Source organism: Hippopotamus amphibius, chromosome 6, assembly GCF_030028045.1.
Source record: "Hippopotamus amphibius kiboko isolate mHipAmp2 chromosome 6, mHipAmp2.hap2, whole genome shotgun sequence".
NCBI lineage: Eukaryota > Metazoa > Chordata > Mammalia > Artiodactyla > Hippopotamidae > Hippopotamus > Hippopotamus amphibius.
In genome coordinates, this window is record NC_080191.1 from 2,351,127 (window position 1) to 2,365,219 (window position 14,093).

Genomic DNA, 14,093 nt, shown 5'->3' on the forward strand with positions numbered 1-14,093 from the left:
ATTTGCCATCTGAACAATGTTACGTCTTCTGATCCATGAATACGGGATGTATTTCATTTGGATCTTCTTTCATTTCTTTCAACATGTTTATTGTCTCAGAGTATGTTTTGCATTTCTCTTGTTAAATTTAAGTATTTCGCTCTTTGTGATGCTATTGTAAATGGCACTGTTTTCTTAATTTCATTTTCTGATTGTTCATTACAAGTGTATAAAGATACAAATGGTTTTGTATATTAGTTTTGTATCTTGCGACCTTGCTGACCTTGTTTATTAGTTACAACACATTTTTAGTGGATTCCTTAGAATCTTCTATATACAAGGTCATGTCAACTGCAAATACAGTTTTTCTTCTTCCTTTCCCATCAGGATGCTTTTATTTCTTTTTCTTGCCTAACTGCCCTGGCTCAGACCTCTAGTATAATGTTGAACACAAACGCAGAGCAGTCATCCTTATCTCTGATTTTTAGCAAGAAAGCATTCATTCTTACACCATCGTGACGGTATCAGCAGATTTCTCATAGGTACCTTTCATCAGGCTGAAGACGTTCCCTTCTGATCCTAGTTTGTTGACTGTTTTTATCATGAAAGGGTGTTGGATTTTGCTAAATGCTTTTTATTTCTAAGATATTAATGTAATTTTTGCATTTATTCTATTGATATGATTTTTTACATTAATTGATTTTTAAATGTTGAACCAACTCTGCATTCCTGTGATACATCCCACTTGGTCATGGTAGATAATTCACTTCATATGCTGTTGGTTTATTTGATTTGCTAATATTTTGTTGAGGTTTTTTGCATCTTTGTTCAAAAGAGATGTTGGTCTGTAGTTTTCATACAGTGTGAAATCTTTCCCTGGCTTTGGTATCAGGATATTGGCCTCATAAGCTGGAAAATCCTGCCTCTTTTCTTTTTTTGGAAGAGTTTGTGAAGAACTGGTATTAATTAAAACAAAAAAAAGTACTTGGCAGAATTCAGTGATGAAACCACTGGGGACTGGCCTTTTCTTTTGGGTAGTTTTTTAAATAATTCAATCTTTTCATTTGTTATGGGTCTATTCAGATTTTCTATTCTTGAGTCAGTTCTGTTAGTTGATGTCTTTCTAGGAAATTTCCCATTTTATCAAAGTTGTCTGATTTGTTGGCATGCAGTTGTTCATAATATTCATTAACAATCCTTTTCATTTCTATAAATTCAGAAGTAATGTCCCTTCTTACATTTCTGAGCTAATAATTTGAATATTCTCTTTTTCTTGGTTGACCTAGCTAAATTTGTCAATTCTGTTGATTTTTTTTTTTTAGCACTTCAAGTATGGAGAAATCTAATGCCTACATAGGTCCCTTTACCTCCTGCCTTTATATCATTAGGTATTACATCTATATACACATTTCATACATTGAAAACCCCAACAGACAAAAATCATAAACCTCTTTTAAAACTCTAAAAAGGTTAGTCTATTACATTTACTTACATAATTACCATTTCTGAAGTTTCTTTTACTCCTGGCTTTTCATGTTTCCTTCTGTTATGTTTCTTTTATCTGAAAAACTCCCTTTAGCAGTTCTTTTAGAGCAGGTCTCCTGCCAATGGCTCTTCTATTTTCCCTTCTTTTGTGAATATCTTTATTTCACCTTTTTTCCTCAGAGACACTGTCACTGAATACAGCATGGTTTCTAATGAGAAACCCGCATTCGTTTGAACCCATGTTCCTCTATAAGTGATGCATTGTTTGACTGCTTTCAAGACTTTTTTAATCGAGTTTTCAGTAGTTTGATTATGATGTGTCTAGAATACGGATTTGGGGTGGAGGGGTGATTATCCTGTTTGGAAGTTGCTGAGGTTCTTGAATCTGTAGGTTTATGTGTTTTGCCAGATTTGGAAAGTTTTTAGCCATTATTTCTTCAAATATTTTTTTTCTGTTCGTGCTGTCTCATCTCCTTCTGGTAATCCAGTGATACAGATGCTAGCCTTTGTGGTAATATCCCAAAGTTCCCTGACTCTGTTCTCTTTTTGTTTTTTCAGTGTCCTTTCTCTGTTGTTCAAATCAGGTAACTTTGCAGAACTGTCTTCACGTTCACTGACTCCCTCCTCTGCTTCCTTGTTCTGCTATGGAATCCATCCAGTATTTTGTTCCCTTTTTGAAATTTTCAGTTCTAATTCCAATTTAGTTCTTCCTGTGCTAATAATTTCTATCTTTCCATTCAAGAAGCATTATTATAGTAGCTACTTTGACATCTTAGTCTGAACGTTAAGATTAATTAATGGATTTGCATTTTAAACGTTTTCAGTGTTAAAGTTTCTAAATCTTTTACTTAAAGGTAAAATTTAATCAATGAGAGCACTCCACCTCTGAGTCATCTTACTAAGCAGGGTTTTACCTCATACAAGTAAGGCTGAGTAAAGGCTAATGGACAAGGACACCTACAGTACGGCTGCTATTACATAACAGAACATGCACTTAGCGTATAAATTATTTCTAAAACCACAGAGACCAAACCACAGTGGAAAATTTAGCTACTCTGGAGAGAAATAGCAAGATTATCTTCTGCAAAGTTTCCTATTCAGGTATATATTCTAAGGTGGCCTATATTTCTAATGTTTCTTAAAGCCCACACAATGAGTTAGTCTCTATGAAAAAATGTGTATTTTTGGAGAGTTTGCCTCTTTGGCTCTGTGTTCAATCTCACAGATAGGCTTTAAATACTATGAGATAATGAAAATATTTCATGGAACTATAAATTTCACTCCTTTTTCAATATGCAAATATAGACCTCAGAGAATTCTGAAGATTTTTATCAATTCATTTTTTGAGAATTATTTAGGTTAAGGAGTGGACATCACCTATAGAAATAACCTGATATATTATACCTCCCTCCCTGCCTTTTGTATTCCAGTAACCTCAGAATTGGAGTCGGGAAAATCTGCTGGATTTTATATCCTGAAGCAAGTAATTTAGCAGATTATTTTGTCCACACCACAGCAGTTGAGAATATTTCTTCCCAGGAAGCTGCTGTGGCCAATTGAGCCAGAAAAGTCAATCACTGGTAGAAGTAAGACAGCTGTGCCTGGTGGGTCATGACTGAAGAGGCCAAAGACCGGTGGCACAGTGAGTACAAAAGCAGCTTCACATTCCTTCCCCGTGGGAATCAGGGGTCACTCTCCCTCCTGGTGTCCAGCCCTTGTGCTCCCCAGGCCCCGCCTCCTTCCTCCCCTCTTCACACCTCCTCCTGACCCATTTCTCTTTTTCCCTTTCTCCTTTGTCTCCTCTGCTCTCCCCTCCATCCTTACTTGACCAAAATGAATCAACTGGATATTTCTTTGTTCTTATAAAGTTGGCCACTTTAGAGACTTATAAAGTGTTATGAACTTAGAGTGTTTAAACACCCTATTGCCAAGTTTTCTGAGTCCTCTATTTTCTCAGTAGAAAATTTTAAAGGTTCTCTGCTGTTTCTTAGGAGAGCCGTTGCCAAGTATTTTTATAGGCCCGTGGTGATTGTTTTTTTCTTTTTCAAAGAAATGGAAATAGCTGCAGGTAAACTGCACCTCCTGCTCTAGTGGTAAGACTTCAAAATGCACACTGCGTAAGTGACCTAGTTTGACTTGGTGCTACTACTAGGCATGTCATGTAGATGATGTTATTTAATACTTAAATATGAAGAGAAAAACATGACAGTTTTAGGCGGGCAGGTTTTTGGGGGAGGGCTGCTTTTAACACATTTAGTAATTACTCTCGGTAGCTTTGAGCAAGACCCACCAGACAATAGTGTGCACACGATGTTTTCTCAAAACGTGCTGGCCGATCGCTGAGAAGTCTCATCTGTTTTCTTTACAACATGGTGCTTTCCTTTGCTAGGTGGTCCCACATTCGGGGTGACATGCTGACCACCACAGCAGAGGCACCCCGTCCAGCAGCTTCCCCAGGGCTGTCATTAAAGGAAAACTGTCCTTTTTAAATGTTAGAACTTGATTATACGTTATAGGGGGATACATGGCTTTCAGTCACTACTCCTCAGCCCGAGGCACCCTGAGAGCCCTGGGCTCCTACAGCCCAGTGTGAAAACACAGAGCCAAGGGTCCCGCACCCTCAGCTGACGCGTGAGAGACAAAGTGCACGGCAGGGGCCAAGCTGAGAGGTCAGAACCCTGTTACTTTGACTGTAGCCCAGGATTCCCTCTTGCAAACACACCACTTACAATTTCCAGTGAGCAGCCATTCCTCATTATGTTTATTTGCTATTTCACCCAAAACATATTCTAATGGGCGAAAACTGACCAATTCTTCTTCCTGAGGGTCATTTGAACACCTGTGTTGACACCTAAATATTTTGACGTAGCACTTAAAGCTCAGAATATTTTGGTCATCAACTTTATAGAAAATGTCTAGATTTCATTAAATAATCATTTGGTTTCAGGGTGATGGATAGGTCAGTGAAGCCATTTAAATGTTCATTTACTATGATTTACCTTGATGGTATACAAACTCCTTCTCCATTGATACAGAGCACAAGAAAACTACTAAAGCTTCCATTTTTGAAAGACATTTCAAAAACTTCACTAGGAAGTCAGTGGATTAACATTTTTCTGTAGAAATGTGTGTACAGAAGTGTAGAAAGCAAGGGGCCAAACTGCACAAGTCAGCTCATCTGCTAATGTACTGTTTCACCTCTGCTTCCTGCTCTGAGGCTTTGCAGCACGTACACAGATCACACTTCGGACTCATCACTCTGTACATGTTCACAATTTCTTGAAAGATCACAGACAGCTATGAAAGGTTGTTGCCTAAACTTTAAATTCAAGTGGAGTCATCCAAACTGTGAGAAATCACAGTGAATGGCACACTATACAACAACCCAATCAAGTCTGAGGTAAAAATGGGAGTACTCTGAGTCATTTTGAGATACCACCCCTAGAGCAGGCGGCCTGGTAGCAGGTAAGGAATGAATCAAGATACACTGTTGACTAACAGATGCAAGGTGGGGGGTTTCACTCGCTGCAGAGTTGTCAGGTGCACGTTCACCCCCCCCCCCCCCAAATAGCTCAGGGTATCCTACCCACTAAGGGAGGCACAGTTCCCCTTCCACATGATTTTCCTGCCTCCTCACCTCCCTTTATGGCCATGCGTTCTCTAAAACATAAAATTATATAAAGTAAGAATTACAACAGGTAATTCTTGGATGTGTAGCACATGTAGAGGAAATGACAGTAATAGCACAAGACAAGGGAAGCAGGAATGGAGCTAGACGGGAGGCATGTTTCTACCTCTCAGTGGAAATAATTGAGGATAAACCTAAAAGGATTCTCGTGAGTGAGACATCTACTGTAAGCCCCAGAGCCACCACTAAGAAGACCTTAAAAAGATACTGATGATACACAGGAAGGTTGTTAGGGGAGTAGGTTCTAAGAGTGGTTCTTCATCACAAGAAGACTCTTTCTCCTTTTAATTTGATGTATGTGCATTGATGGATGTTAAGCAAGCCCACTGCGGTAGTCATTTTATAACACACGTAAATCAGACCACCATGCTGGACTTATCTCCCTAAACTCACACACTGATACCTGTGGAAAATACACACATATATACAGTGAACCAGTAAGGAATTAAACTGTAACACTAGAAAAGATTCATTTAATGCAAAAGAAAGCAGTAAAGAAAGAACAGAAAAACAAAAAAATGACACATATAGAAGAAAAAATTTAATTGTAGCCATAAATCAAACTATATCGATAATAACACTAAATGTGAATGGAATAAAAAAAATCCAATCAAAAGGCAGGTTATCAGATTGCACTGAAAGAAAAAAAAAAGAAAAGATCCAACCACATGCTGCATACACAAGCCGAACTTTAGATTCAGAGACACAAACAGGCTGAAGGGAAAAGGTGTATCATGCAAATAGTCCCTGCGAGAGCAAGAACAGTTATACGAATATCAGGCAAAATCATTTTAAAACAAACAAAAAATTGCTGGAGATGGAGAGGGACATTTTATAATGAGAAAAAGGTCACCCAACAAAAGAATTCCAAAATACAGGAATTTGGGGCAGAGTGAGAGAATTGAAGAAATAGACAGTTAAACAGTAATAGTTGAAGATTTCAATACGCCATTTTCAACAGTGGATAGAAAAATTAGGAATAAGATCAGGGAAACAGAAAACTTCAACAGCACTATTAACTAACTAGCCCTAAAAGACCCTACCTAACAGCAGCAGAATACACCTTCTTAAGAGCACACGAAACATACCCCCAGTGCAAACCCAAACCACAGTGTGACACGACCTCACACCCCCCAGAGTGGCTACACTTACAAAGAGAGACAGTGAGTGCTGCTGAGGCTGTGGAGACACTGGACGTCCTGCACTGCTGGACGTAACGTGGAGCAGCTACTCTGGGATGAGGTTTAGCAGGTCCCCAAAATACTAAACACCGGGTTATCGTGTGACTCAGAAATTCCACTTCTATGTATGTACTCAAGAGAAAACATACCTTCTCACAAAAACTTGTGTGAATATTCTGTGAATATTCTTAGCAGTATTATTCTTAACAGCAAACAGTAGAAACAACCCAAATGTCCACCAACTTCCGAACTGACATATCAAAGATGGTATATCCGTACAGTAGAAGATTATTTGGCAATAAAAAGAAATAAAGCAGTGATAGATGCTACAACGTGGATGAACCTTAAAACATTATGCTGAGTGAAAGAGGCCAGTCATGAAAGAAAACATATAATTCCATTTATAAAAATGGCCCAGAATAGGCAACTCTAGAGAGGCAGGAAGTGGTTGTCTTGGGGGACGGTTGGGGGTGGGGAAAATGGAGAATGACTGCCAATGGGTATGAGGTTCTTTTTGGTGGTGATGAAAATGTTTTAAAACTGATTGTGGTCATGTGGCACAGCTATGCGAACAGACTAAAAGCTACTGAGCTGTACACTTGACATGGGCGAGAAGGATTTATTTATATTGGGAGAATCAAGTTTCTTTCCCTCTCTCAGGAGGAGAGAGGGACAATGTACATATAGGCCTGCAGATTTATTTTGGGGGTTTCTCACCTACAGTACAGACCCCCGAAATGGGTAAGGTGACAGCAATTTGGCCTTCATCACATGACCACAGAAGCGGGAAAAACTAGAGTAAAGGAAACAAATCTGGTTATCACTCTTAGGAATAATCAGTCCCCACCCAGGAAACCCCACCTCTACTTTCAGGACAACACAAGTAAACATGGGTGTGGAAAAATTACCAAGGCACGTCCACTCCAGCCCCTCCACCATCAGAATCAAGTCTAGGCCACGATACAGATTTCAACCAAAACTTTAGTGTAAATTACTCCCTGATCTGTCTGCAGTGAGCAGTCCCACTTCTCAGTCTCCACAACCTGCTGTCTGAACTACATCCCGGTTCTGCTGGTGGATGGAAGCCCTACATCCTGCTCATCTTGTTAGAAAAGGTTGAGGTCCCACCTCTACAACTTACACAATCTTACCTGTAAAAGAGGAACAAGCAATTTCCACTGAGCTGTTGGGAGCATCACATAAAGGAGCATTTGTCACTGACCTAAGGGGACAGCAGTGACTAAAATAAAGTACCTGCCTTATGAATTTCCATCCTCCTGGGAGAGCACTCCACTAACTGAAAAGGTTGTGGTCACGGCTGTTTTTGTCTATTACTATGAATGGCAGTTATTTTGGTAACAGTTCCCAATGCAAGTCATTTTTTTAAGCAACAAGGTAAAAACAAATGAGGATACATTATCATTCCTTAAATTTCTCTAATATGTACTAAACAGTCTGGCTGGCTGAGAGACTTTGGGGGAGGGGTCTTTATAAATGTCAAATTTAATACAGTCTGATTTCTGCCGAAGGAGTAAAGGCAATTCAGTGGAGAAGGGATGGTCTTTCCTCCAATGCTGCTGGAACAACTGGACACCCACATGTACAGTGTTGGCCAAGAAGCTCGTTCGGGTTTTTCCGTAAGATGTTATGGAAAAAATAAAATTAAAAATTAAAAAATAAACATAAAAACATAAATCTAGACACAGATCTTATACCTTTCATAAAAGTAAACAAAATTATATCATAGAGCTACATGTAAAACACAGTGTCTTAAAACTTCTGAAAAAAAAAAAAGGAGAAAATCTAGGTGAACCTTGGGTTTGGTGATGTGTTCTTGGATATAACACCAAAAGCACAATCCATAAAAGAAAAAAATTCATAAACTGAACTTTATTCAAATTTAAAACATCTTTTCTGAGGAAGACTGACAGAATAAAATCACAAGCCACAGATGGGGAGAAAATATTTGCAAAACAATATCTGATAAAGCACTTGAATCCAAAAATGTCAAATTTGGTCACCCAAGGGCCATTTTCTAAGGATTCAAGGTGGTGCCTTGTACTGGAAGCACCCATCTGCAGGAAGTGGATAAGTTCTCACCAGTATTTCTGGTTCTCTCCCCCTCCCCGCACTTACAGAAAAGTGTTTCCAGCCCTCCCTGCAGTGCAGCGGGGTCCACTGAGGGGCTTGGTCAATGGGTGACACCACAGGTGCAGGTGTGCAGGACAGCTGGGCCCCACACCTGCCACCACACCCTGCGGCGCTGTGCTGAGGCTGAGGGGCCAGCGGCCTGCAGCGGCTGGGTCTGCAGTGGGCTTAACATGAGCAAACCTCCACCCTAGGATGGGTCAAACCACCGAGATGTTACAGCATCGCCTGTTTCCACGGGGGCTGGCTCAGAAAACACACAAGTTCTAGGCACTACCCAGGCACACAAGAACCAGCTACAAAGGGTAACTCAGTCCCTCTTCCCGTCACAAGGAATCCAAGTGCAGTTTCGAAGGAGAGGCTGTGGTGGCCAGGCACCCGGTCTTTCATCCTTATCCACCTGGCTGGACGTGGTTCCCACTGCGAGGTCTTGCTAGGGCCAGCAGGCACTGCCAGAGCGAGGGGAGGACGTTCCTGCCACCTGACCTGCTCAGAACTCGGGCCGAGGCCGTGGGCGTCCAGCGCCTGCGGCAGCCCCACCGTGTGTTTCTGCACCCATCTTCCTAGCTTCCTGCCTGGTTCTTGCACCTGGTTCTCCATCCCATTATCTTTCCAAGAAGTTGCATTTCTGCCTAAGCTAGGGATAAACAGAGACTGTTGTCTGCAACCAGGATGCCTGCCATTAAACGACAGAGGGCTACAGAGCAAGCAGCTGACACTGAAACCCCTGGGGCAGGCGTGTGGCCCCTGGACGGAGGGTGGCAGGCGGCACACCTGAGGCGTGAAGGCTGGTGAGACAAGGGAGAAGGTGGTGACGATGCTGCAGACCTTCTGCCCAAGGCTCTCAGGAGCCAAGTTTCATGAAGGAAAGTTCAGTATCTCTCAGTTATTTGATGTACAGAATCTGCTCAAATTTCAGACGCCTACATATTTTCAATGACCGGTGCTACGTGATAACTGATTTCAACTGTTTTTCCGTCTCCACTGTTCTCTTTCCGATGGCCTCCTGGCCTCCTGACTAGGGCAGGGCCCTGGTTAGCAGCCGGTAGCATCTGGGGTTTCCTTCTGCTAGAGAAGGGGTATGAAATGACTTATACAAAGTTACCTACAAACACACATACTCTGAAAAGAAACAAAGTCCCAACAAATTATAAATTTTAAAAACCTGACAAATACCACAAACATCGCAAAATATAGGAAAATATTTTCATTAACACATTTCCCTACATTGCTTTAACGGCATACTTTCTGATATCACCTCTTCATATCAAAATGACTTAAAAATATCTTTATATGGAGATAAAAAATAATTTTACTCTAGAATAATTGACCAAAATGGTTTTTCAATTACTGATATATTTTAAGAATTTTATCTATTGATGGATTCAATTACAATTCATTTTGGAAATGTCATGCATGTCAGTTTCAGAACTGTCAAATTTTGGAAACCTTTTTCAAGTTCTTTTTCCACATATGAGTTTGGGGTTTACAGCATTACAACTTTGTTTTCTCAGTGACTAGTAACATTTTAGTAACATAAATGTTCTCAATTATATTCATTCACCAGTTTTTCACTAATGTTCTTGTAATGGCCTCTCATAGTGTTACGTGGCCTTCATTACTATTTTGTGTCAGTAGTGAATCCTAATGTTTTCACGTGTTTATAGGATGCACTCCTCATCATTAATTGGAGTATCAAATAATATCGATACAAGAGCCTAGTGATTATTTCTACTAAAAATTTAACTCATGAATTACTATTTTGGGTATAATCTGAAAAAGTATTTTGTCACCACTAGCTTTTTTTTTTGGGGGGGGGGGTACACCAAGTTCAACCATGTTTTTATACACATATCCCCGTATTCCCTCCCTTCCTTGACTCCCCTCGCCTCGAGTCCCCCCCACCCTCCCCACCCCAGTCCTCTAAGGCATCTTCCATCCTTGAGTTGGACTCCCTTTGTTATACAACAACTTCCCACTGACTATTTTACAGTTGGTAGTATATATATGTCTGTGCTACTCTCTCGCTTTGTCTCAGTTTCCCCTTCACCCCCCGCCCCCTCCCATACCTCGAGTTCTCCAGTCCATTCTCTGTATCTGCGTCCTTGTTCTTGTCACTGAGTTCATCAGTACCATTTTTAGATTCCGTATATGTGAGTTAGCATACAATATTTGTCCTTCTCTTTCTCACTTACTTCACTCTGTATGACAGATTGTAGTTCTATCCACCTCATTACATATAGCTCCATCTCATCCCTTTTTATAGCTGAGTAATATTCCATTGTGTATATATGCCACATCTTCTTTATCCATTCATTTGTTGATGGGCATTTAGGTTGCTTCCATGTCCTGGCTATTGTAAATAGTGCTGCAATAAACATTACAGTACATGTTTTCTTTTTGGATTATGGTTTTCTCAGAGTACATGCCCAGGAGTGGGATTGCTGGGTCATATGGTAGTTCTATTTTTAGTTTTTTAAGGAACCTCCAAACTGTTTTCCATAGCAGCTGTACCAACTTACATTCCCACCAACAGTACAGGAGGGTTCCCTTTTCTCCACACCCTCTCCAACATTTATTGTTCCTAGATGTTTTGATGATGGCCATTCTGACCAGTGTGAGGTGATGCCTCACTGTGGCTTTGACTTGCATTTCTCTGATGATTAGTGATGCTGAGCATCTTTTCATGTGTTTGTTGGCCATCTGTATGTCTTCTTTGGAGAAATGTCCATTTAGGTCTTCCGCCCATTTGTGGATTGGGTTATTTGCTTTTGGTATTAAGCTGCATGAGCTGTTTGTATATTCTGGAGATTAATCCTTTGTCCGTTGCTTCGTTGGCAAGTATTTTCTCCCATTCTGAGGGTTGTCTTCTTGTCTTATTTATGGTTTCACTCACTGTGCAAAAGCTTTTAAGTTTCACTAGGTACCACGTGTTTATTCTTGATTTTATTTCCATTATTCTAGGAGGTGGGTCCAAAATGATCTTGCTTTGATGTATGTTATAGAGTGTTCTGCCTGTTTTCGTCGAGGAGTTTTATAGTGTCTGGCCTTACATTTAGGTCTTTAATCCATTTTGAATTTATTTTTGTGTATGGTGTTAGGAAGTGTTCTAATTTCATTCTTTTACACCTAGCTCTCCAATTTTCCCTGCTCCACTTATTTAAGAGACTGTCTTTTCTCCATTGTATATTCTTGCCTCCTTTGTCAAAGATAAGGTACCCATATGTGCATGGGTTTATCTCTGGGCTCTCTATTGTGTTCCATTGATCTATAGTTCTGTCTTTGTGCCAGTACCATACTGTCTTGATCACTGCAGCTTTGCAGTATAGTTTGAAGTCAGGCAGGGAGCCTGATTCCTCCAGCTCCATCCTTCCTTCTCAAGATTGCTTTGGCTATTCGGGGTCTTTTGCATTTCCATACAATTAGCTTTTAATGTCAGGATAATTTCTGGAGTTTCATCACTCATCTTCATCACAAAGACCCCCAGCAGCTGGACTTAATAAAGATGCTCGTCCTGTAAATTCAAGCTTGAAGCTCACCTCTGGACAACTCAGTCTGCAGTGCACTAAGAGCTGTTATTTTTCAATCCTGTGATTCCCCTGTGAAAGGAAGTATAATGCATGGGGGGTGTTAAGTCAGATTTGGTGTCAACTGTTATGGCATACCGTGACTTCTCAAACAGTCCAGGGGGTTTCACTCCATCACCACATGAGGCCTCCTTCAAGTGGTGGAGGAGTCACACCTAGAAACCCACACTGGGACACCATGGACAGGGACACGAGAAAAAGCCAGACCGTGAACTGCGTTACACTGGAGGTAGCTCAGTGGGTGAAGAAGGCTTGGTGGGAAGTGACATCTGCATCAGGCCTTGGAAGAGGAACAGAAATTTGTCAGACACCAAGCCATCACCCAAGGCACTCTCTCTTCCCCTTTCCCTCAACATCCAAGCCAAACTATGTCCTGTGACTCCTACCTTCTTAGTAAAAACTGTTCATATTCACTGAGTACTTACTATTTGCCACGAACACCACTAAACACTCTACGAGCGTTACCTACGTTACACAATCACCGCCCCATGCAGTCAGGAAGTATTCACTCCCCCTATGCAGATGAGCGAACTGAGAACACTGATGATACACAGCTTGCCCGACAGCGCTCGGCCCGAATCCTGACCTACGCCATGGCTTCAACACGCACCCTCAACCCCCTGCGATTCCACCCCTGCATCCCTGCTGCCCCACACGTCCTCGTCCTCGCCGGCAACACCCTTCCTTCTCAGGGGTGCCCTCTGCTCTTTTCCTGCGGTCCCAGCAATCCTTGGCAGACCCCCTCAGCCCACCAGTTTCCAGGGAACCAAAGTCCAAAGACCACTGCAACCGTCATTTTTCTGGTGGCCCCGCATGACATCCTCACAGGGCCCACGAGCAGCACGCGGCAGCACAGACGTGGTGTTTCCCAGGCCCCGTCACCGACTGTACACAGAGAGGCATGTGCACCTGAGACGGTGCCCGGCAGCCAGCACCTCACACAACTGTAAAGTTGCTGGAACCCTGGTAGATTCCCTCACCACAGGCTGTGCAGGGAGTAGAAGGCACAGGTGACAAGCGCCTGGCACACAGCAAGGCACCTGCTTCCCCTAACCTGGGCCTTGGCAGAGGAGAAAGGGCAGGAGCAGCCCAGGTGTGTGTGATGGGGAAGAGGAGGTGGGGAAGGTGCTGCCCCCGGCCAGAGCACCAACATGCCTGGGGCTGCAGGGGCGCCAGCTATCAAGGCCCAACACCAGACTCAGTACAGTGGGTGCAGCACAGCATTCTCTCCACCGAAATTTAAACTTAAGGTCAGACAAAAAATCACACACACACCACATGGATTGAGAGAGAAGGGGAGAGGAATGCTAAATGCTTGAAGTGAAAAGGGAAGTCATTCATCAGAAAGTTCCATTTCAGAAGAGGTACCATGCAATGTTACAAACTATAAATGACTTAAAAGGAAGGAAGATTAAGATCCACACCCAGCAGTCTAGTGATTTATAACACATGCCCACACGGGCTTCTTTAGCAACTGGAAGTGTTTGAAAACTAATTTCATTATCAAATCCGAAGATTTCGTAAACTGCCAAAACAACAAACTCAGGTGAACATATCAGAAATGTCCCCATAAGGAAGGCATGGTCCAGACACCTTGTCCTGTGGCTCCCCGTCCCTCCTCCTCTCCATCCGCCCTGAGATGCAGGCGTGAGGACCCCCTGCCCTCTCGTCTCCTTCCTGTTTCTGCGGAAGCAGGTCCCACTTTACCCACACTGTCACCATCCTGCAGAGGCAATGCCATGGCAAGGGCACAGCGTGTTCCAGAAGGCGGGGAGGGGTCCACAGGCCCTCTCCCACGGCCAGCAGCAGCACAGACCTCCCCGGGAAACGTGATGTAAGCCTGACCGCAGGCGAGGTTCCAGGCCCTCCTTACCTTGCTTGGGATCCATTTACTACAGGCAGGAATGTTCCTTTTTTTTTCAATCAGGGTAGAAATTTCATATTCAAAATTCATTTTCCCCTCTAACTTTGCAGTTATTGCTCTGTTACTTCTACATCCAGCCAGGCAACTTAAAATGCCCTTGG